This window comes from Fukomys damarensis, unplaced genomic scaffold, assembly GCF_012274545.1.
Source record: "Fukomys damarensis isolate Sample0158 unplaced genomic scaffold, DMR_v1.0_HiC HiC_scaffold_28, whole genome shotgun sequence".
In the NCBI taxonomy this organism is placed as follows: Eukaryota; Metazoa; Chordata; class Mammalia; order Rodentia; family Bathyergidae; genus Fukomys; species Fukomys damarensis.
The window spans coordinates 25,467,686-25,491,374 of NW_022900940.1; the positions used below are offsets into that span (position 1 = coordinate 25,467,686).

The window sequence follows — 23,689 nt, forward strand, 5'->3', positions numbered from 1 at the left end:
TGTCCCTGCTACTCTCCCACCTCTCAGGAGTTGGAGTCAGTCACCTTTGGTTCTTCTAGGCTGACACTGTACACTAGTGACTCTATAGGTCTGGCATCTTGGAGTACCCCTAACCCCTGGCTCCATTAATCATTGCTATAGTTGGGCTCTGTGCAGCACTTTTCCTCCTATAATCCATTAGGAATGGTCCTACTGGAGATTCTGTGCAGTCATCTTAGCATTTTGACAGTTTTCTTCATGAACCCCTCGGTTCTCTGAATTTTCCTCTGAAATCTAGCTGGAATCATACCTCCACAACTACTGTGTTCTGTTTACCTGCAGATATAGTGTGGAAGCTATCAAGGGCTATCATTTGTATTTCTAGAGTGGTGGCCCAAGATCCGCTTGGATCTACTTGAGTCACAAGTGAGGTGACCAAGGAGGACTGCCCCAAAATGCAAGGAGTACCTAGGGCAGTGCAGAATAGTGAACGTCGATGCCCTGCGGTCACTTGAGGCCTCTCTTTTGACATAAATTATACTAATGAGCACAATGTAACTCTTCCAGACCCTACCTGTTACCCAGTTCCAAAGATGCATCCACATTTTTAGGTATCTATTATAGCAACACTTTACTTCTCCCTTCAGTTCACTTCAGCACGCGCTTCAATTTCTGTCTTAGTCCACTTGCACCAGTATAACAAAATAGCTAGGGAATTTAAAAGACTGGGTAATTTATAAAGAATAGGCATCTATTTTTTACAGTTCTGGGGCGTAGGAAGCGCAGTGTTAAGAGACTTTGGTGCAGCTGATAGGCCTGGCCACTCCTTCGAAGTAAATGCCTTCTCTAGAAGGAATGCATGCTGTGTCCTCACATGGTTGAAAGAATTAAAAAAATTTTTTTTTGTAAGGCACTCATCTAAGACCCCTCCACTTAATACCACCACAACAGGAAATAAGTTTCAGAGTGAATTTTGAAAGGAACGTAAACATCCAAACCATTACATGAACCTTTGTACTCATAGTCAGCCATGTTACTATTTGTTGAGGACAAATAGAATGAGATATAAATGGCAGTGTGTTAAATCCAAGCCCACACTCCAAGAAAGCTTGAATGTTTCTTCCGGCTCATTTGCACTTCTGGCACTACCATGGGAAAGATATGCTGGACCTAGTCCTCTGTTCCAGGACAGAAGATACATGGTATAGAGCTGTCCCAGTCAAGCTGAGCGGAGATCAGAGCCTCGCGTAACCCAAACCTATGAGGTGAGCCCAGTAAAGGTCAGACAACCAACAAATGTATGCATTATAATAATGAACGATTGTTGTTCTCAGTCATTGAGGTTTGGGGTGATTTGTTATAAAGTGACAGCTAATAGATAAAATTCTTAGTATTCGAGATTTAGGTATTTTTCACAAACAACCGCTTTTAACCTGCAACAACTCTCAATTTGTTTCTCAGTAACAGTTCCAAATTCCACAGAGACAAATATCTGAAGAGGATGCAAGAGAATCTTAGAAAACACATATCTCTTTGTGTGCAGGAAGTAGAAAGCCTTGCAAAAAGTGACTGCCACAGCAGGGCCATCTGCCCTGGTTCACCAGGGAGTGTTTCTTCCTTCAACCTGTATCACCTTGTGCTGCTGATTTCTAAACAACCATTCTAACTACGATGACAGCAATCAAGAAAAGGAAATGACAATAAAGCCTAAATTCTGTCGTTATCTCTGCTACTCTTCACCCATTCCTGAAATTTTTCATAAGGCATTTTTTTTTCTCTCAGCACAGATGTTTGTCATCAATGGTAACATGTGACCACTGGGCACTTACATCCTCTTAGAAAACGCTGCTTCCTTGGACAAGATGGGCTTGATGGTTTGTACTCAGCAGGCAGCTGCTTTGTGACCTCAGTATAATACATTTGCCTAGTGAAGAACAGAGCTTTATCCTGTGGGATCTGTAGGCTCTTTTGCACATTTTATTGAAAAGGCTTTCTCACAACCTTTAAGAATTCAGGTAGATATCTTTTATCAAGTCCAGCTTATAATTTTATTTTTCATGAATTTAACAGCTAGAATGATTTCCCTTCCAGAAGACACTTTATTTGTGCTTACCTCTATTATTTATCCTGAACTTTATTACCTGGTTTTGCACATGGTATCTGACTACAACCTTCCTTGAGTGTGCGTAAAACTCACAGTTCTATAATTTGGGGTATCACTTTTTTCTGTTTATGAAGATAGAACAATCTTGGCCTCTTGACCATTTTTTTCTCTCTTGACCATTTTTAAGTAATACTTCCTTTTTTATAAGGACAAATAAATATTTCTAAATTTGTCTTTTCCATTTAACTTAGTTTCCAATAATATATTTAAAACCAAAAGAACTTTTGACCGTCAATTTAAAAAAAAATAAAGACCAAGTTTAATTACTCAAAAAGTGTACAAAAGCTTTACTACTTTAAAAAGCTATACCTTAAAAACTATACTACTTTTATTACAATGGCTTCTCCCCAACCCACCCCTTATTTTGAGACATTTAGCAGATTTTCATCTAAATACACATAAATAAAATAAATAGGCACAAGGAGTGATATATCAAATGTGCCATTTTGGAAAAGACATGCTGATTAATTTGTTAATCAAATAAGGTCTGTTCATAAAATGTCACATGGAATAGATTTAAATTGTGTACTACGTGTTTCCATTTGCATTGTAAGGGATAACAAAGAGGTAGCCTCATCTACAGCTTTGTTAATGTTATATACATGTACAGTTTCTGTCCTTAGTGGTGGAGTATTACCAGTTGACTTCTGCCACTCTGAGATCGAGTTATTCCAGTTGCATTTTGGCTTCCCCATCCAATCACTGAAATCCCTACTCTAAGGTCTGGCTTAAAGAGAAAAGTGCTCATGGAGATCTTCAAGGCTGTTGTGAGTCTCCTCACAAGTTTATTTCTCTAAGTATTGATGTTAAGTATGTCTTCTGGACCCTCCTAGGGTAGCTGAGTGTGTCTTAAAAGACAAATACTTGCTAACATCCTAATATCTCTTAGCCTTTGAATTCTTCCCTATATATTCAATCAATACAAGTCTGGTATTTTTAATTCTCTCACAGTGGTCTATCTTTTGATCAAATTTTAGCCAAGCAAGCAAGCATACTGTAAGAGCCCTTCCTAACTTCCCAGCTGGAACATTAAATGTGGAATTTCTATTTAGTGAGCCCATGTCAAAAAACTTCAGCCTGATTCAGTTGTATGTTCCTTTTGCCATTATCTCACATGCCATAATCTATTCTCAAACATGCTTATCGAATTGTTGGTATAAATTAGAAAATTCCAAGCGTAGTTCTCTTGAACTACAGTATTCCTTTTCATGGGTGCTATGTTGTACCTTGCCTTTAGCGGCCTGTGAAGACTTGAGCTTAGTTACAAAAGGAAAGAGGGGTGCCATGGATGGGTCTGAAAAGAATCAGTAGGTCTTGTGTGGCAGTTACCTCAGTGGAGGTCATTACACTTTCCTAAGGCAATGTAGGCATGAGTCCCACCACCAAATTGTGTAGAGAGGAGGTCACTACCAATGGGAAAGCCACTTCCACTGGCAAAGAGCACCTGTCCGAATTTACAGGCTAAACGACCCCAGGTTTATCAAGGTCTTACCACATCTTCCCATTTTAATTTAAAGGATCCATTTCTTTCTCAATCAATACCCTCACTCTAAGAGTAGACACCCTGCAGGGCTGGGAGTTCAACTTGTTTCGTAACTCAGTAAATCGCAGCACAAGATTCTGCATTTGATTTTCAGCACCCTACAGCTGCAGAAAATAAGGATTTCTTTCAGGAAGGACACACATAAAAGCTTTCGGGTCATTTTTCTACCACTTGGGCTGGAAATTTAATTCCTGAATGTATCCTTTTCTTTTAACATTTTGTCCGAAGAAGTTAGGCACAACAAGCCAAGTTCATTATATTCATCAGCTTTCTAAAAAATTCAAAAGTGTCATGTATACATTTACTCTGTCTTTGCATCTTAAAATGCTTGGTTAGGAATATCAGATGGAGATAATTTTGAATCTCTAAAGAAGAGTTCCTACCATGAACTATAAATGATATCTTTACTATTAAAAATATTGTTAGTATCTCTAAATCTAATTAGACCAAAGAACCAATCCCAAAAAACCCAGAACCAACTCACATAACTTAACCTTAAAATTCCATTATGCTAGAACAACTCTTGGTATCAAAATTTATATTAGTCAGTGTTTGTTAGAGAAATAGACTGACAGTGTGTTTGTGTGTGTGTGTGTGTGTGCATGTGCGCATGCCTGTGTGTGTAATTATAAGAAACTGGCTCATGCAGTTAGAGTGTGACAAATCCAGAACCAGGAGACCTAATGTATACCTCAAACTTGAAGGCTAAAGAGAAGAACCCAGATACAATTTCCAGTCCAAGTATGAGTCTGAAGCCAGTAATAGACCAGTGTACTAATGCAAAGATAGGCAAAGAGAGAGAATGCTTTCTTTGTTATTTATTCTTTTTAGGCTTTCAGTGAATTTGCTGAGGCCTTGCCTACACTGAAGAAAGCAATCTTCTTTATTCAGTTTACCAATTCAAATGTTAGTATCATTCAGAAGCGTTTACACAGACACACCAAGAATTAATATTTAACCAAATATGGGGTTATTCTGTGGCTTCTGAAGTGGTTTAACGCCTGAAATTAACCATCACAGCTAATAATTTCCATGACTTCAAATGCTGAAGGAAGAAATCCAGGATAGATAAACCATGTGTAATAGGCAGAGTTCATCAGAGACACGGGACAAATCTTGTATGTTTAATATGTGAAAATCCTTTATGCATGAAGACTAGAAGTCCCAAAATCTGCTGTTTGTAAGCAGGAAAATCAGGAAAGCTGGTGATGTAATTCCAGTCCAGCTCCAAAGGTCTGAGAAATAAGAGAGCCAATGCTAAGTAGTCCATGATAGGAGAAGACTGATGTCCCAGCTCAGAATGTAGTCAGGAAGCAAAAGGGGGATACATTTTTCCTTCCTCTACCATTTTGTTTTGTTGAGGTCCTTGTTGGATTGGCTGATGCTTGGGAAGGGCAATGTATTTTACTGGGTCCACCAACTGAAATGCTAAGCTCATTTGGAAAGAGCCTCACAGAAAAAACTGTTTATGCTGGGCACCCCATTGGCAAAGTCAATTTGACAAAAAGAATTAACCATCACACCATGACTATCAGATTATCCATGAAGTAGCAAACTTAGTGCTGAAGACCATGGTGCAGGAGGACAGGTTCGTGGAAGAACTTGGCCAACTTGGCTCTTCCCATTGCTTGAAATTGTTGGGAAGAATGTGCTGAGAGTACAGTATAAAGAGGAGTTGTCCCCAACAACCTGCGATATGTCCTCATTTCTCGTAAAAAAGAGAGTTCTATAACGCTTGCACTCAGCAATCCAAGTAATGCTAAGAATACAAATCCACAGCAGAGCGCTTTTGGCAACTCTCAGTGGCAGTGTGAGGTATGGAAGGCACAGAAGAAACTCCATCCACCCTGGGCAGCTTTACTTGCACCTTAAGGAATCTGCTCGCATGGATCCTAGGCCCTGTATATCTCTGCTGCCTATCTGTGAGTAACAAATTTGCTTTGGCTGATATGTTGGGTGTTCTTTTCAATAATACTTACACTTTGGCAGCTTGGTTTGTACAAAACCTCCTACCAGATATAGAAACCTTTACACATGACTGTGAAGCTAGACTTTAATTCTTGCTCTGCCACTCGGCTTTGGTTAAGTTACAGAACCTTTTTGTGTGTGGACTTCCACATCTGTGAGCCTATGTCATGGGTAAGAATGAAATGCTTTATGACTAGCCAAAACACTTAGCACAATGCCAAGCATGTAATAAAGTTTAGTAAATGTTAACTATTATTCACATGGAGGAAAATGGAATGTCAAAGCAAATACATAGTGAGTTTGTTTTTAAACTGAGTTACCCAAAGCTCTTGAATTGTCTTTTGCATTACAAATTTTCTTTTTTGTTTGAAAAATTGCTTTATAACATTTGACTCAGACAAAGCTTAAATATACATGAAAGATTTTTTAAAATACCTTTGCCTCCACATTATTAGGCAAATATATTCTGATAGAAATGTAAAGAACTCATTGTTTTCATAATCTATGCTATATAATAAAAGCATTTAGAGCTGAGAAAAATTAATTGCAAATGATACTACAGTCCTCATACATTTTAATTTGCTTTCATAAAAATTACTTAATTAGGTTTCCAGGTAAACTATTTATTAAGTGAACTTCCTTTCAGTTATTTCTACTATTTTGTTTCTTATAATTTGAATGGTCATATTCTTATTTAGGAAGACAATCATATATGATAATACTTCTTGCAGTATTAAACTTTCCAAAAAAAATAACATATTCTTCCTCCTACCCATCAACAAATCCTACTATTCACAGAGTTGTTCTTGCTCCTTACTGGTTATATTTCAGTGGTTAAGTTTTTATGGTCACAACTCGTTACACACACGCATGCATAGCTGCCTGTATATGTACAGCCAGACAAGCTACAGGATATTTTTCTCCTTATAGCCTTGTATCTTTGTGTATTCTTTCTGGCTTATCTGACTATACTAGTCCCCTCTTGCTCTATGTGTCCCTCTCCATGAATTGAAGCACAAATAAAACAATTCATTAAATTCCTAAGGTCATGGCTGTAACAGGAATCAAGAAAGAAAGAAAACCTCTTATCTTTATAGAGAACACCAGTTGCTGTTATCACACACAATTTCAAGGGCTTTTGTTTACATGCTCATTTAAAATGTTAAATGTGAGTTTAAATTCTGCATTAGTCCTCTCAGAGGAATGTTCCTTTATTAATGACACACATATTTACCTGAAATGTAAAATTTAAAAATTCAAATGTTTATGAAATACAAACACAATTTATTTGTGATCATTAATATGCTGTAATCAAGGCAGAATTCATTATCCATTGATCATTCAATTTATTGTGACTTGTTTCCTTTAGCAAAAGAGGGGGAAAGGGAAAAGACCATAGCACAGAATGACAGAATATATAGAAAATAGAAATTTGTTCTTTTGGTAGAACTAATTATTTGTCAATTTGAGCTCTTATGTCTTAGTAAACATATATTGATTGAGCCTGACTCTTTCATGCAATGTCAGTAACATTCCAACATATATGTTTTATTACAAAAGCTTTGTAATTTAGGGCTGGAGATTTAGCTCCGTGGTTTTGATGCCTGCCTTGCAAACACAATGTTCTGAGTTCCATCCCTGGTACAAAAAAAAAAAAAAAATTTTATAATTTATTAGTGGGCACTAAAAGCTTTAATGATGCAAGCAAACCTCAAGGAATCCAACAGTAGGAAGACTGCAATCAGTAAATTTCTAACTCTTCATTGCACCTATTAATGTTAGCCTAAATAAACATTAGTCGAGTTTATATTTTTATAAAATGATAAGTTGATATGAATAGATCTTTTTAAAGTATACCAATACCGGTGCCCTGTTCAAATTCAGGGGAAAAAAAGAGAAGATGGGATCACAAGTCACTAAGAGAAATTCAAACATGATATTGTAACTGTGAGAAACTCAAGTAACTAAATAGTAAAATCAGAACCAGTGAACTCTGTCTTCACCATGTTAGCCTTATTGAATATGTCATGCTTTTTTAGGCTCCTGGCCTTTGCACTCCATGGTTCCTTCTGCCTGGGATGCTCCTTCTCTAATACATGCCTGCCTCACTTCTCAAATGTTTTATCAGAGAATGTTTTCCTGATACCCTACCTAAAATATATAAAATAGCATCCCTTGCCTCGTATTTTTTCCTCTGAGCTTCATATATTCATTGAAATGGTCCATATCAATTTTACTTATTGCTGTCTTTCTCCATTAGACTTTTTTTTCCCCTTTTTGTTTACTGATTTTCTTAGCTCCCAGAAGAGCATCTGGTGGGCATTAAATAGACATTTGTTGACTTGACTACAGTGTAATTATGAAACATTAACATAATTTATTGAGACTAATATTTCACTACATGGAAGGCCACTGTGAGAAATTTCTTTTCCTCAAGATGCTTACCACCTATTTGGTGCAGCATACCCATGATACATTATATTAGCTACATAGTGATGTGTAACAAATTATTCCCAAACATTTGTGGCTTAAGACAACATACATTTATTTTCTCACATAGTTTTTGTGGGTCAGGAATCTAGGAGCAGCATAGTTGGGTGTTTCTGGCTTAGGGACCCTCATGAAGCTGCATTCAGGACACTGGTATAGGTGAGCTGTAGCCATCTGAGAGCCTGATGGGCTCATCAGTTACTTCTAGAAAAGCCTGCATACATGGCCATCAAGTTAGTGCTAATTCTCTGCAGGCAGTCTCAGGCTCTCCCACATGGACCTCTACAGTGTTGAGTATCCTTGCTATGTTGCAGCTGTGTCGCCCAAAGAACAAAGTGAAAGCTGCAATGTCTTTTATAACTTAGCCTTAGAGGTCACCCTCTGTCTTATTTCCAACATCTTAATAGTTACACAGGTCAGTCCTGTTCAGTGTGGAAGTGTACTAAATACAAAAGGGTATGAAAACCGAAAGGTCAGGATTGTCTTGGAGACTGGCTTTCCCACACATGTAATCAATAATGAAGCATATATGACTGTGTAAATAAGGGCTAAGTTGTGAAGACATCCAAGGCCCAACTAGTTTTGAGAACTTGAACTTTCATAATTGGAAAGGTTAAGTTAGATGGAAAATTTAATCTTCATTTGGACACAAGAATTTGTTCCAGGTATTTTAATTACTCACAGTCCATTTGTTTATGTACTCAACAAATAGATTAAGATTTTGCTTATTGTACTAGATCTAGGTATTATAAAAATCTACAAAGTCCTGACTATAACCTGAAGGTATTGTAAGGTAAAATTATCCAAAACAATGGTTTTGAATAAATTTAAATATTTGGTGCAGGAGGTGTGGTTTGGGGTCTCAGAAAACAAAACCCCAAAGTGAAGACCTCAGAAGTAGCTTCAGAAACAATGTTTTCCTCTGATCTTCAACTGATCATGTGTCTTTTGCCCCTTATTTTTCCCCAAGGTGAGCCATAGAAACTAGAACCCCTCTTCCCAAAAGTGGATCATGGAAACCTGAATGCTTTTTCCCCTAAAGCCAGTGATAAAATCTACCAATGTTCCTCTCCAATCTTCTCACCTATTTAACAGCTGCCCATAAAGAAACGCTCTGCCCTGCCTATTCTATAGCAAGCCATAAGACATTTTGCTCTAGATAGGTCCCTGAATGATGATGATGTCCACGAGGAAATAACACTGCACAGAAAGACCTGGATAAACAGGACTGGTTGGATTTCCTTTTCAGTCTACTGCCATTAGATCAGACCTTTTGTGCCCATCATATTTCCACATGGCTGTCAAAATTCTTTATTAAATCTATAAAAAATCTATAAAAATCTATTTTAAATCTATAAAAAAGATACTTTTGTTAGGAGTTATTGGTTCTTCAATATGAAGCCTCCTGTATTATAAAAAAACCATGATTAATTTGTTGTAAATGTTGGTGAGCTTGTGAGGTCTTTTACATTGTTGTTGTTATTATTGTTGTTTTTATCTTACATTGTTATTATTATTGGGAAAGTAAACTTGTACAACCATATGGAAATCAGTATGGAGGGTCCTTGAAAAACTAACAAAGTAGAAATTCCATTTGACCCAGCTATTCCTCTTCAGACTATCTTCCCAAAAGAGTTAAAGATACCATCTTGCAGTAATATATGTATGCCCATGTTTGTAGCAGCACAACTTACAATAATCAAATCTTGGAAACAGCCTAGATGTCTGTCAACAGATGAATGGATAATGAAAGTATAGTATTATGTATAATGGAGTACTACTAAGATATAAGGAAGGATTCATTTGAGTCATTTGTAGGAAAATAGATGACCTGGAGACCATAATGAGAATTGAAATAAATCAGGCAAAGAAGGTTAAATATCACATGGTTTCTCTTATATAGGAAACCCAAAGTATAAATAATTTAAAGAGCAAGGTAAAAGACAGGTGATAGGAAACAGCAAGGTAGACGTTTTGGAGATAGGAAGGGGATTTAGGGATAGAGAGTAGAGGAATAGAAAGAGAAGGGTAATGAAAAGGGATTCAGATGTGACATGTATATGTATTAACTCCTCAGGATGAATGCATTCATTGTGTCATAAGCACATCCATGCAAAAGGCAAAATTAACTTTTGTGCTTTTTTGCTAATTTACCTAGGGGTGTTGATCACGACTCTCCTGATGAATGAGGAGAGGCATCACATTCTTCTGTTTCAACAATGGCAAGAACCACATTCAAACCTATAGGCACTATAATTAGGCACTATAAATAGAAACTACAGACAAAAAATAAGCACTTATGTGGAATTAAAAATAATTTTATGCTCTCATTAAAAGAAACTATAATTTAACTCCAAAACGGTGAATTTTACAAATTATCAGTTAAGCAACCTGATATAAAAATTTCACTGCTATGATTATAATACAGGAAGACAAGCTTATTAGCTTCCTGCTGCCATGACAAAACACCTGAGGAATCAGCTTAGAGGAGGGTTTATTTTGGCCCATGGATTCAGGGGTTTCAGTCTGTGATCATCTGGCTCCAGTATCTGTGATCCGCGGCAAGGCAGAAATATTATGGCACTGAGAGTGGCATGGGAAAGCTGCTCACACCACAGCAGCCAGGAGCAGAGGGAGATGGCGGAGTGTGTGCCAGCTTCCTCTTTCTCCCACTTTCCACCTGGGCCTCCAGTCTATTGGGTGATACTGTGCCCATTCAGGGAAGGTCTTCTCCCTCAGTTTTACTCTCCCCACGCCACCCAGTTCTCAAAACATCCTCACAGATACACGCCAACATGTGCTTTACCAATTTCCCAAGCATTTTTCAACCCAATCAAGATGAAACATAACAAGCCACAAGACCACCTTAATAAAAGGAATCAGTAGAAACTCATTAAAATATCTACTTTCCTATCTACACTCAAATTGAAATACAACCTAGAGTTTTAAATTCTATCAATCCACCAAAAGGTTTATCAAACTATGACTTTCCACTAATATTTTTCACAATGATTTACCAAAAGTACACATAGCATCTAAAACAAATGACCTATTATTTAACATTTGATTTTTCCTGTTGCCTGAATCATTATTATTCTTATCTTGATCATATTATTATCTCAGTCACTTTCAGGTTCAAATCTATGGCCTATGCTAATGAAAATTTTCATTTTTCTTTAAGGAATAAAGGAGAAAATCTACCTAAATCATAGTCATTTAGTCAATGTTCTTTAATACAATGTACTAAGGAACAGTAAAACCTATCCTGGGCCTCAGAAACAGATATGCTCATACACATCTTGTGGGAGGTAATAAATTGGCACACAAAAAAATCTTAACATTGTGCAATGTGACTGATCAATTCCTCATCAATGACTGGGAACAAAATTGGGAAATGCATGCCAAGATTGAATAAGGATTTTTGTGGCAAAGTGGTTTACAATTGTGAAACAAAGAAACATCAGATTTTCATCAAAAGGGTACTTTTTTATTGTATGACTATAAATATGAAATAGGAGGTAATTACTGAAATGTTTCAGAACAATACTGTATGCCATGTAAATATGTTCAATATAAAGTTACTAGAAAAAAGCTATGGGAATATTTGTGTGATAGATACTATTTCCTAAGTGCTTTGAAAAGTACATATTTACTTGGAATAAATTTCTAATGACTTTTAAATGATCGACAATGATTTGTCTGTTTTTCATAGAATTTGAAGTGATTTGCATTTTCTTACTACTGAAACTTTCTCTTTAAGATGGGTATAACGTAAATTGTATCATAAAGTCACTGAAACTTGGGTGTATAATAGCTACATTTATTATTTAGAATATTTCTATTAATGAAGTTAATTTTAATGTTTATGAGTTTTATGATATTAAACAAAGGGTACTTAACATAAAAAAATGTTGAATTTTTAATATTTATTGAGTGTTTATAAAAAGGTCGAGATTTTCAAGAACTGTTTTTTGGTGTACAAAGTCTAAAAAATAAGAAGAGAAATTCCTATATGAACTACAATGAAAATACTAATAGCACTATACAAAAAAATCTTTATTTCAATTATCACACTTAATGTAGTCTTCACATATGACAACAGCACGTTCCGTATGTACATGTATGTCACTTACACTGACATACATGTGTTTGCTTTCCTGGCATTTTTGTAGAACATAAATGACATCTCACTGGTCTTGCTGTTTTGTCAGGAAGTTCTTATTGTATTATACAATATGTAGTTAATAGGAGTATAAAGTATCAGTGAGATAAAGTATAAAATCTTAATATCTATTGTGTATTTAGAATAAACTTAAACATGTTCACATCAGCTATGTACTTGCTTACAAAAGTGAGTATTAGAAGATAAAATCAGAAATAAATTCCTTAACTTTTTTTTTGGTACCAGGGATTGAACTCAGATCCTTGTGAGGCAGGTGCCGGAATCACTGAGCTAAATCCCTGGCCCAGAAATAAATTCCTATATGAACTACTATGAAAATACCCATAGAACTCTAAAACAAAATAATCTCTGCTTCAATTGTCACATCCAAGGCAGTCTTCACACATTAAAAACTGCATACTCAACAGCCATAAAGAATGAGAAATTAGAGTCATTCATAGGAAAATGGACACATATTGAGGATATACTCTGAAGTGAAACAAATAAGTCACACATGTGTAAATACCGAATAGTTTCTCTGGTGTGAAAAACTATAATAGTATACAAGATCCTAATGGGATAATTAAGAGTGTGAAATAGGAAGAAAAGGGCTAAAGGTGTAGGGAAAGTGGAAAGGGTAGGGGAAAGGAAATAAGGGAAAAGAAAAAATGAAAAAATGGAAATAAAGAGTTTGTTAATGGGGAAGGGAAGAGAGGGTGAAGGGAGGGCAGGACAAGGGGAAAAAATGAGAACCAAGACTTGTCATGTGAAGGTACAGGATCCCAGTAATGAATGTAACTGTACTGTAGACCTAGATTTTTACCAACAAACTCAATAAAAAAAAACAACTGCATACTCCACATGCAATTATCACTTACACTGATAACACGTATGTTTTGTTTTCCTGTCCCTTCTTGTAGGGAACAGTTGATACTGCTTTGCTTTCCTACTGTAGTAGGTCTTTGGGATGCTCTGCCTGCCTGTTCACTTGTTAGCCCAACAGTGTGATCCACAATTTTTTTTTTTTGTACAGTTCCACAGGCAGAAACATTTTGTTTTTCCTCAACTGTAAGTGATTTTTTTTTTTTTGAGAGTCCCAGTCCCAATTTTATAAGAAAATTTCTCTGTGGCATTTTTCAATTGTTACTTTCTTTGTAACTACCAAATATGCCTCACATGTTTAGGACTGTGTAAAACACAACACTGGCCAATGCTTTCTGTTTTGAGTGACATCATAGTTGCTGCATAACTCATCAACATCCACTCCACCTTTGGTTTTGTTGCAGAAAGTTTACACTTCAATATTCCATTTTGTCAAGGTTTCCCTATTAATTTCCAACATGGTACAATGCTGACATCAGCAATACCAATTTGTTTCTCTTTACCATATATGAAGCTAATGTAAATCTTTCTGAAATTCAGAGATTATACCATACAATTCTGTCTTGAAATTGCAATATCTCATTTGGAATTTCTGCTTTGCTCCTGTGTACAATTCCTATGCTGGTCAACTTGTTCTGTGTTAGCAAATGTAACATTTGGAAACTGGTAAACTAATTGTGGAATGTCACATTCTGATTACTTTGGGGGATGGGAGAAACATAATTTGGTTTATTACATATGAATAAGGACCTGATGGCTGAGTTCTAGGATAAATTTCTAAGTTGAAAGCATAATGTCTTCTGCAAGGACATACATTTTATGCCATATTTTGACCCATCATTTTCCATAAGTCTTTCACATTCCTGCAAGTACTATGAGAAATCCCTGCTAAGTCCAGCAGACCTATGAATGGTTTCAGTTCAACTAGTGAAGTAACATAATAAATACATATTTTAACATGGCTATTGGTGCATACAGAATGTTTTACTTGTCTTTCAACCTTTGTGTATTTCACAACAACTTGTAGCATTTCATCTGTTACAATTTCCAGTATTGAACGGCAGGGCTAACATTCTGTCCAAAAGGTTTCACCCCTGCCAAGATCCTCACTATATTTTCTAGTTCTAATATTGGACTCTTCCATTTGGTTGTATAATCATTTTGCAACATTTCAACTAGTCAAATATGCACTCACGTTGCCATTTTCTTCATCATCTGAAGCAAGGAGGTCTGCATTCCTTTTATCTATATCAGTAGATTCTTGCTCCATTTCACTGTCATAGGAACTTTAGCTTACAAGGTCAATGTCAAAGTCATCATCTTCATGATCTACACATACACATGAGTGAGTAATCTGATGATTCTCTTTTGACCTCCAAAATTTGCAAATCTGCTTTTTCATGCGCCATTGTACTGAACTGGGCTACTTCTACCAGAAAAGTCAAAATAAAACAAAACAAAAAAGCAAAACAAAAAAAAGAATGAATCCTAAACGCACAGACATTTAGCAATGAGCATTTCATGGGTAAAACTCATCTGTTGCTGCTTTGGAGCTCCTGTACTCACCCTGCCATCATCTGCCAAGTGAGTGAATGCACACAAGGATTTTTGCTTTCCCCAAGTGCAGCTACTGTGAGTCACATCCACATTCCATTATGATAAGACACATGTTCTCATAACAGAAGAATGGTGTAGGTATATTTTAGCCCTTGTGATGCTCAGGTAAACATATCTAAAACTTGTTATATGAAACATTATGTGGGTAAAAAAATCCCAGTTTGACATGTTTGCACACATACACATACCTTGCAGTTTATTGTATCAAGTGGGTAAACACCAAGGCATAGCTACTGAAATGTAGAGCTGGCTATTAGTATGCTAAAGTACAAATTTTTAGTAGAAAACTATGGAATTGGTTGTTGTAACCTAATGTTATGCTCTTTGGGTTCAGCTCGAATGATAAGATTACTTGGACTTGTTTCCCTGTCCATGTCACAACCTCCCATATGAGTGTGGAGTCAGCTATGTTACTTGACTTGGCCAAAGAAATGTTAGCAAACATAATGCAAACAAAAGGGTTGGAAAAGCACTGACATGGTGGGAATCAATCTTGTTTCCATCCTTCTGTTACATACTTGGACTAGGCTGGTAGAAAATGAACAGTAGCACCTGGAACATAGTCAGGTTGCTCCTATTACTCCACGTGAGATAGCTCTAGATCACCAGCAGCTGCCTGAGCCTCAGACCTCTGAGTGAGCCTAGCACTGTCACAAAACCATGCCTCAATAGGCCTGAAATGACCACAAACAGAAGTGAGACTTGATAAATAAAAGTGGTTAAACCAGCAGAACCTTGCAGATTTCCTAAATGAAAAATAGGCTAGCAATGTGAAATGGCTTGCTACTCTGCATTACTGTGGCATGTCTTTGTTGGGAGGTACTAGAAAAAGTTAGAAGAGAAAAACCATCACCACTAGATTCAAACCAAAGGTGTTTTGAGTGTAGAACTTATGAGACAATGATCTGAATATGCTAGATTTACAGGATACTTAAAATCACAATAAAAACAGTACTGATGTTTTAACAAATGCAAGGCATGTTCTGGTGTGAGCAAGTCACAAAATGAAAGAACACATACTTCTACATCCCAGAACTCAACACAGGGATTGTCCCTTGACACAGACATTGCTCTCTTTTACCAATTGTATGGACACACTGCAGCATGAATGCTTTAAATTGCAGGAGTTGTTTTAAAAAATGCATTGGCTCTTCTCCAGTATGATTCTGAGGGCACATTAAAATAAAAAAGGCCTACTCTAGCCACCCAATGAACTTGAAGTAATGAGGTCTATAAGTTGACTTGAACAGAAGAAAATATTAAGCTTTCATGGAGGATAAATAAAAGCATCTACCTGTAATATTTCTTATAGTCACAGAGCCTTTGTCATTTAAAACTCTGCAGCTATGGTGCATTATTTCCAGACAGCAGAGAGTTTAATAAGACTTCATGGAGACACCTAACCTTCCAGTCCCTGGCTGCCTGCTGGCAACCCTAAGGCACTTGCTGTAGAAGCTGAAAATCTGAGCTAACATCAGGACATGGATTTCCTCAGACACAGGGACACTGGTTTGCACACTAATGTCTGCCTGTTGCTCTCTGATAGATGCCAATCACATCCAAGCAGTCCCAGCACGCACCAACTTTGGGTGTTTAAATCCAGATGCTCTCTTCCAGGAATTCCAGCCACCGTTCTTCTCTACTAAAAAAGTGGCTCCCCTGCCAAGTAGAGTAAAATCTCTGGTGTGCTCTACAAGGTCCTCCTTGAGCAAATTCCTACCTGCATGGTCTGGTCTTAACTCGCAGAATTCTTGGTTTCACACCTATCAGCCCTGCTTGCTATTTACTTAGGTTAGTTACTTTCTATTCCTATTTTCACTTCTGGGCTTTTGTCTGTGACTTTCATCTTTGTTAGCTAGCTCACTATTGTATCGTCAAAATCTGGCCTTTGTAACTGGGCATTGTGTTGTGTGACTGTACTGTCAGGACTCTGGGAGATTGAGGCAGGAAGGTCACAAATTTAAGCCCCACCTGGGCAACATAGCTGCTTAGTGAAAACATGTCTCAAAATAAAAATAAAAAGAGCTGAGGATGCAGCATAGTAGTAAAGCTTTTTGCATGGGTTTCTCTTCCCAATTAATCTGTAAAAATATAATGACAGAAACAGCATGTAGTCTCTCCAGCTGCCTGCCTGGGACCACCCGGCGGGTGTGCGACCTCCCGGACTGCATGCCACCAGATCCAGTAAGGACCCAAGGACCCCAGAGGAGGTCTCTCCAGCTGCCTGCCTGGGACCACCCGGTGGGTGCACGACCTCCCGGACTGCAGATCCAGTAAGGAAGCCCTTGAAACACTTCCACGACATGCCCTCCCTCCCCCATTCTCAAACCTCCTGATTGGGCCAGTCCTTGGACCAACTCTGCAGAGGCATAGGTTCTCATGAAGGGTAGTTTTCTGAGCTCCCATCTTTGAACATCTTTAAAGAAAGGGCAAGGGAAATCTGTAATAGAACTGAGTGGAGTTCAAGCCTGCGGGTTGGGAAACTCAAGTTAGGCCTTATGGACTGAGGTTAGTCTCAGTTGTGGGGACCTGCCATTGGCTAGCTGAGATCAGGGGATTTGGTTCTACATATGGCTGTATATGTGGTATAATATGACAACAGAGACGTAGTCTGAAAGAGGCCCTTCAAATTCTTTTTTTTTTCTTTTCCTCATTCCCCCCTAAAATTTCTTTCTTTTTTCTGTCCTCTCTCTCCAACTCAGTCTCTTGCTCCACCATATTATCCCTCATTTCCCTTTTTATTCCTGCTCCTGTCCTAACTCAGACTTCTTCTTTTATTATTTTTCCTTTTTGAGGGAGGTGTTTTGTTTTGTTTTTTTCTTTATGTTCTTTTCTCCAGTCATTTTACCTCACTCATGGCTCCGTAGCTTCAAGGGAAGGCAAGCGCATGTTATTGTTAAGGGGATATATTCTTGTCCTTATTCCTGCACTCTGTCTATCCCCTCTGAAATTAATAGCTTCATAAAGATAGTAAGGTAATTCTACATCTTCTGGATTCACTTCAAACCTGCTCCAGTTCTTTCACTTACCTACTCCTCTTGTCCTAACTCAGTCTAACTCCCCATCCTAAATGGTAAAGATGCTACATTGAAAAGCGTATTGACTGCAAACATATTTTGGGCTGCTTCCTGATATTAATTTAATTCACATGGTTTAAAGGTGACAGATTAATGACTACCACAAGTGGTCAGTTTGCAAGTGGTGCTTGATCCTATTGGGCTGCTGAATGTATCAATTGGGATAAAGGATTGTGATTGATTTAATGAGTTGTTTTCTCTGATATTATGAAAATGAGGATGTCTATGAGTCATTAGAAACTCAAAAGCTAAAACGCAACTATATTAGGAAGATTTAAGTAATACCCAGAAATTAAAGAAGGACAACCCAACAATAAAAATAAAAATGAGAAAACACTTAAGCAAGACACAAAAACAGATTTCCAGTTCACCAATGGCAAACAGTAGGACAAATGAGGATGAAAAGTCTGATAGTGAACCAGCAGGACACCCTGGACCCATAGCACAGGAGGTAACAAAACAGATCAATCAGGCTCTAGAAAAATTCAAATCAGAAATAATTTCCCAGTTAACCATAGAGATGATGAGCAAAATGGAAGTCATGATTTGAGACTCTAGAACAAGAACTGACAAAAAAAATAGATGAGCTCAAGACCATGATAGAAGCCATGAAGACTCAGCATAAGAAAGAAATGGAAACAATGAATGCCCAACAGAGGAAAGAAATGGAATCCATAAAACAGATTCAAACAGATATCCAGATTAAAAACGCTATTGAAAGTATACACAACAGAATAAAAGATTGCGAAGATAGAATTTCAGATATAGAAGATAGGATCACAGTCAGTGACCGTGAAAAAACAGGTCTCTCAAAAACAGTAAGGGATCATGAGAAATCAAACCAACAACCTCTAGATGATGCAAAGAAAAATAACATAAGACTGATAGGAATTCATGAAAAAGCAGGAGAAAATGCAAATGACCTAAAAAAGCTCTTCACAGAATTAATGACAGAAAACTTCCCAAACAGAAGGGAAGAATTAGACATACAGATAAGTGAGGCATATAGAACTCCAACTAGCCATGATCAAAAAAGAATCTACACCTAGACATATAATAATCAAGATCCCAGAAATCCAACAGAAAAACAAAATACTACCAGCAGTAAGAGAAAAGAAACAAATCACATGCAAAGTAAAACCCATTAGAATCACAGCAGACTTTTCAACACAAACCCTTAGGTCAAGGAGAGCCTGGAGTGAGGTATTCCAAGTACTAAAAGAAAATAACCTCCTGCAAAACTCTCTTTCAAGAGACAGAGCAACCTGAAATTAAAGAAGTCCACATAGAGAAGAATGATGCTGAAACGCTACAGAAGTGTCTTACCTTGTGCTATGAACTATTGAAGCAGATGTCCATTTCAGCTGGTATAGGTGCAACTATGAATGGCATCATTGAATCCTGGAATAATGAGTGTTTATCCTGTAGTAAGAAATCTGGCTGTTTTATGCTTGGGATGCTGTGGACTACAGAATCAGGATTTTGCAAGTAAACACTTCGTGTTACTGTTGCAGGTTTTGCAAATTGATGATGTCACAATAAAACTAAGTGCTCTAAAAGCAATCTTTGACCAACTGATGACCTATGGGATTGACCCATTTAAAACTAAAAACATCCAGGCCCTTCAGAGTGAGAGCACAGAAACCAACGGTGATGATGAACAAGACTCAAAAGAGGCTGAAGAGGCTGCTACTGCTAAGAATGTTCTGAGACTCCTCTCTGATTTCTTAGATAGCGAGGTGTCTGAACTCAGGACAGGAGCTGCAGAAGGACTAGCCAAGCTGATGTTCTCTGGGCTTTTGGTCAGTAGCAGGATTCTTTCTTGTCTTATTTTATTGTGGTACAATCCTTTGACTGAAGAGGATGTTCAACTTCGGCATTGCCTTGGTGTGTTCTTCCCCATGTTTGCGTATGCAAGCAGGATGAATCAAGAGTGCTTTGAAGAAACTTTTCTTCCAACCCTGCAAACATTAGCCAATGCTCCTGCATCGTCTCCTTTAGCTGAAGTGGACATCACAAATGTTGCTGAACTGCTTGTAGATCTAACAAGACCAAGTGGATTAAATCCTCAGGCCAAGAATTCCCAAGATTATCAGACCTTATCAGTGCATGACAACTTGGCTATAAAAATTTGCAATGAGATCTTAACAAGTCCATGCTCACCAGAAATTCGAGTCTATACAAAAGCTTTGAGTTCTTTAGAACTCAGCAGCAGTCTTGCTAAAGATCTTCTGGTTCTACTGAATAAGATTCTAGAGCAAGTAAAAGATAGGACATGTCTGAGAGCTTTGGAGAAAGTCAAAATTCAGTTAGAAAAAGGAAATAAAGAAGTTGATGACCAGTCCATAGCAGCACAGGAGGCCAGCATGACTGCAACTGTTTTTCAAAATGAAGATGAAAAGAATAAAAAAGTATATATGACTCCTTTTAAAGATGTAAAAGCAACCCAGGGGTCAAAATCCATTCAGTAAAAGACTGACAGAGGACGGAGAAAAGTGACAGCATCATCTAGGGCAAAAAGGAGACGTCAGACTACTGAGGCTGACTCTGAAAGTGACTGTGAGGTTCCGGAACCAGAATCAGAAATGAAGATGAGATTACCAAGACGAGCCAAAACAGCAGCACTAGAAAAAAGTAAACTTAACCTTGCACAGTTTCTCAATGAAGATGCAAGTTAGGAGAGACGATGGAGGTGGAATCTTTTAAATTTATGTTCATTTCTTTGCTTTAATAAAGTTATACTTGTATCAAAATAAAAAAAAAACTCTCTTTCAAAATAGATGGGGAAATAAGATATTTCCATGACAAAGAACACCTGAGAAATTTCATGAACAGCAAACCAGCACTGCAAGGAATTCTAAACAATATCCTAGAAAAGGACAATGAAGGGCACAATACCATGAGGCCCAACAGACCAAATCAAATAGGCAAGGCAAGAAACTAAAAGGAGACAGGAGAAGAAGTTAAAAGAGTCAAAAAAAGGACAATAATATGACAATAAGTCAGAATATATCAGTTATAACCATTAATGTTAATGGCCTCAATTCACCAGTCAAGAGAAATAGACTGGCAGAATGGATTAAGAAGCAAAATCCAACAATATGTTGTATACAAGAAACACACCTAGTGCAAAAGGAAGCCCATAGACTGAAAGTGAAAGGATGGAAAACAATTCTCCATGTGTCAGGAGCCCAGAAAAAAGCAGGGGTAGCAATCTTATTCTCAGATAAAGTAAATTTCAAACCAAAACTCATTAAAAGAGACAAAGAAGGACACTATATCCTTGTAAAGGGAACAATTCAAGAGGAAGAGGTGACAATCATAAACATATATGCACCAAATATAAATGCCCCCAACTATATAAAACAAATATTAAGTAACATGAAAAACCAAATAAGCACTAATACAATTTTAGTGGGGGATTTAAATACCCCACTATCACAAATTGACAGATCATCTAGGCAGAAAATCAAAAATAAAATAATAGAACTGAACCAAGCTTTGGAATATGTGGACTTAACAGATGTTTACAGAGTATTCCACCCCACAAAATCAGAATATACATTCTTTTCGGCTGCACATGGATCATTTTCCAAGATAGACCATATATTGGCTCACAGAACAGATCTGAATAAATCCAAAAGAATTGAAGTCATCCCCTGTATATTATCAGATCATAGTGCAATCAAGCTGGAGATCAATAGCACAAGAAACTGTAGGAACTTCACAAGCACATGGAAACTGAACAACACTCTCCTAAACAATCAATGGATTGCAGAGGAAATTAAAGAAGAAATTAGACAGTTTTTACAAATAAATGAAAATGCCAATACAACATACAGGAATCTATGGGATACAATGAAAGCAGTCCTACGTGGAAAATTCATAACATTGAATGCCCACACTAGGAACAGAGCGGGCTCAAATAAACAACCTAATGATGAAACTTAGACTCCTAGAAAAACAAGAGCGAGAAAAACCCAAATCTCGAACAAGAAAGGAAATTATAAAGATCCGAGCAGAAATCAATGCAATAGAAACTAAGAAAATGATACAAAAAATAAATGAAACAAAGAGCTGGTTTTTTGAAAGAATAAATAAAATCGACAAACCCTTAGCTAATCTTATCAAAAAAAGGAAAGAAAAGGCTCAGATCCATGCAATCAGGAATGAAAAAGGTGAAGTCACAACAGGTTGAAAAGAAATCCAGAAGATCATGAACACCTACTTTGAGAACCTGTACTCCAATAAAATGGAAAACACAGAAGAAATGGACAGATTTTTAGATACTTACAAATTACCAAAGTTGAACAAAGAAGATAAAAACATTTTAAACACCCCAATTACAGTCAGTGAAATTGAAAATGTAATTAAAAATTTACCAAAAAAGAAAAGCCCAGGCCCTGATGGATTCACTGCTGAATTTTACAAGACATTTAGAGAAGAACTACTGCCATTACTCTTCAAACTTTTCAATGAAATTGAAAGGGAAGCTATACTTCCAAATTCATTCCTGGAAGCAAGTATCACTTTGATTCCCAAACCAGGGAAAGATACAACTGAAAAGGAGAACTACAGACCAATCTCCTTAATGAATATAGATGCAAAAATCCTTAAAAAGATACTAGCAAACAGAATACAGAGGATGATCAAAAAGATCACCTATCCTGACCAAGTCGGATTTATTCCAGAGATTCAAGGGTGGTTCAACATACGAAAGTCAATAGATGTAATACATTATATGAACAAAGTCAAGGACAAAAACAATATGATCCTCTCAATAGATACAGAAAAAGCATTTGACAAAATACAACACCCATTCATGATAAAAACCCTGCAAAAAATTGGAATAGATGGTCTATACCTCAACTTAATAAAGGCTATCTATGAAAAACCAACAGCCAACATCATATTAAATGGTCAAAAACTGAAAACCTTCATGTTAAAATCAGGAACAAGACAAGGATGCCCATTATCACCACTCCTCTTTAATATAGTTCTGGAAACATTAGCCACAGCAATTAGACAAGAGAAAGAAATTAAAGCAATGAAGATAGGAAAGGAAGAAATCAAACTGTCATTATTTGCTGATGATATCATACTCTACATTGAAGACCCAAAAAAACTCCACCAAAAGACTTCTAGACCTAATTGACAGATTCAGTAAAGTATCTGGATACAAGGTGAACACCCAAAAATCAATAGCCTTCTTATACACAAATAACAGACTCACTGAGAGAGAAATAAGGGAAAAAATTCCTTTTACAATAGCATCCAAAAAAATGAAGTATCTAGGAATCAATCTAACAAAAGAAGCAAAAGATCTCTACACTGAAAACTACAGCACTGTGAAAAAAAAATTGAAGATGATATAAAAAAATGGAAAGATATCCCCTGCTCCTGGGTAGGAAGAATCAACATAGTGAAACTGGCTATACTACCAAAACTTTTATATACATTCAATGCAATGCCAATTGAAATTCCAACACTATATTTCACAGAACTAGAAAAAAGAATCCAAAAATTCATTTGGAACCATAAGAGACCTAGAATACCAAAAGCCATTTTAGCAACAGACACATGGCAGCGGGTATAACAATTCCCAATTTGAAACTATACTACAAAGCCACTGTGATAAAAACAGCATGGTACTGGCAAAGAAACAGGCCTGAGGATCAGTGTAACAGACTGGAAGACACAAAAACAAACCCAGATGTACTCAGCTACCTCATCTTTGACAAAGGAGCTGACGATCCTCAGTGGAGGAAAGAGAGCCTCTTTAATAAATGGTGTTGGAAAAACTGGAT

At 37.1% G+C, this 23,689-nt stretch overlaps 1 protein-coding gene across 2 annotated transcripts in view; it reads right to left on the reverse strand.

Annotated features, from left to right (window-relative positions):
* Nucleotides 1-23,689, reverse strand: part of Rbms3 (RNA binding motif single stranded interacting protein 3) — a 1,373,556-nt gene that overhangs the window by 1,305,637 nt on the left and 44,230 nt on the right. The window lies entirely within an intron of this gene.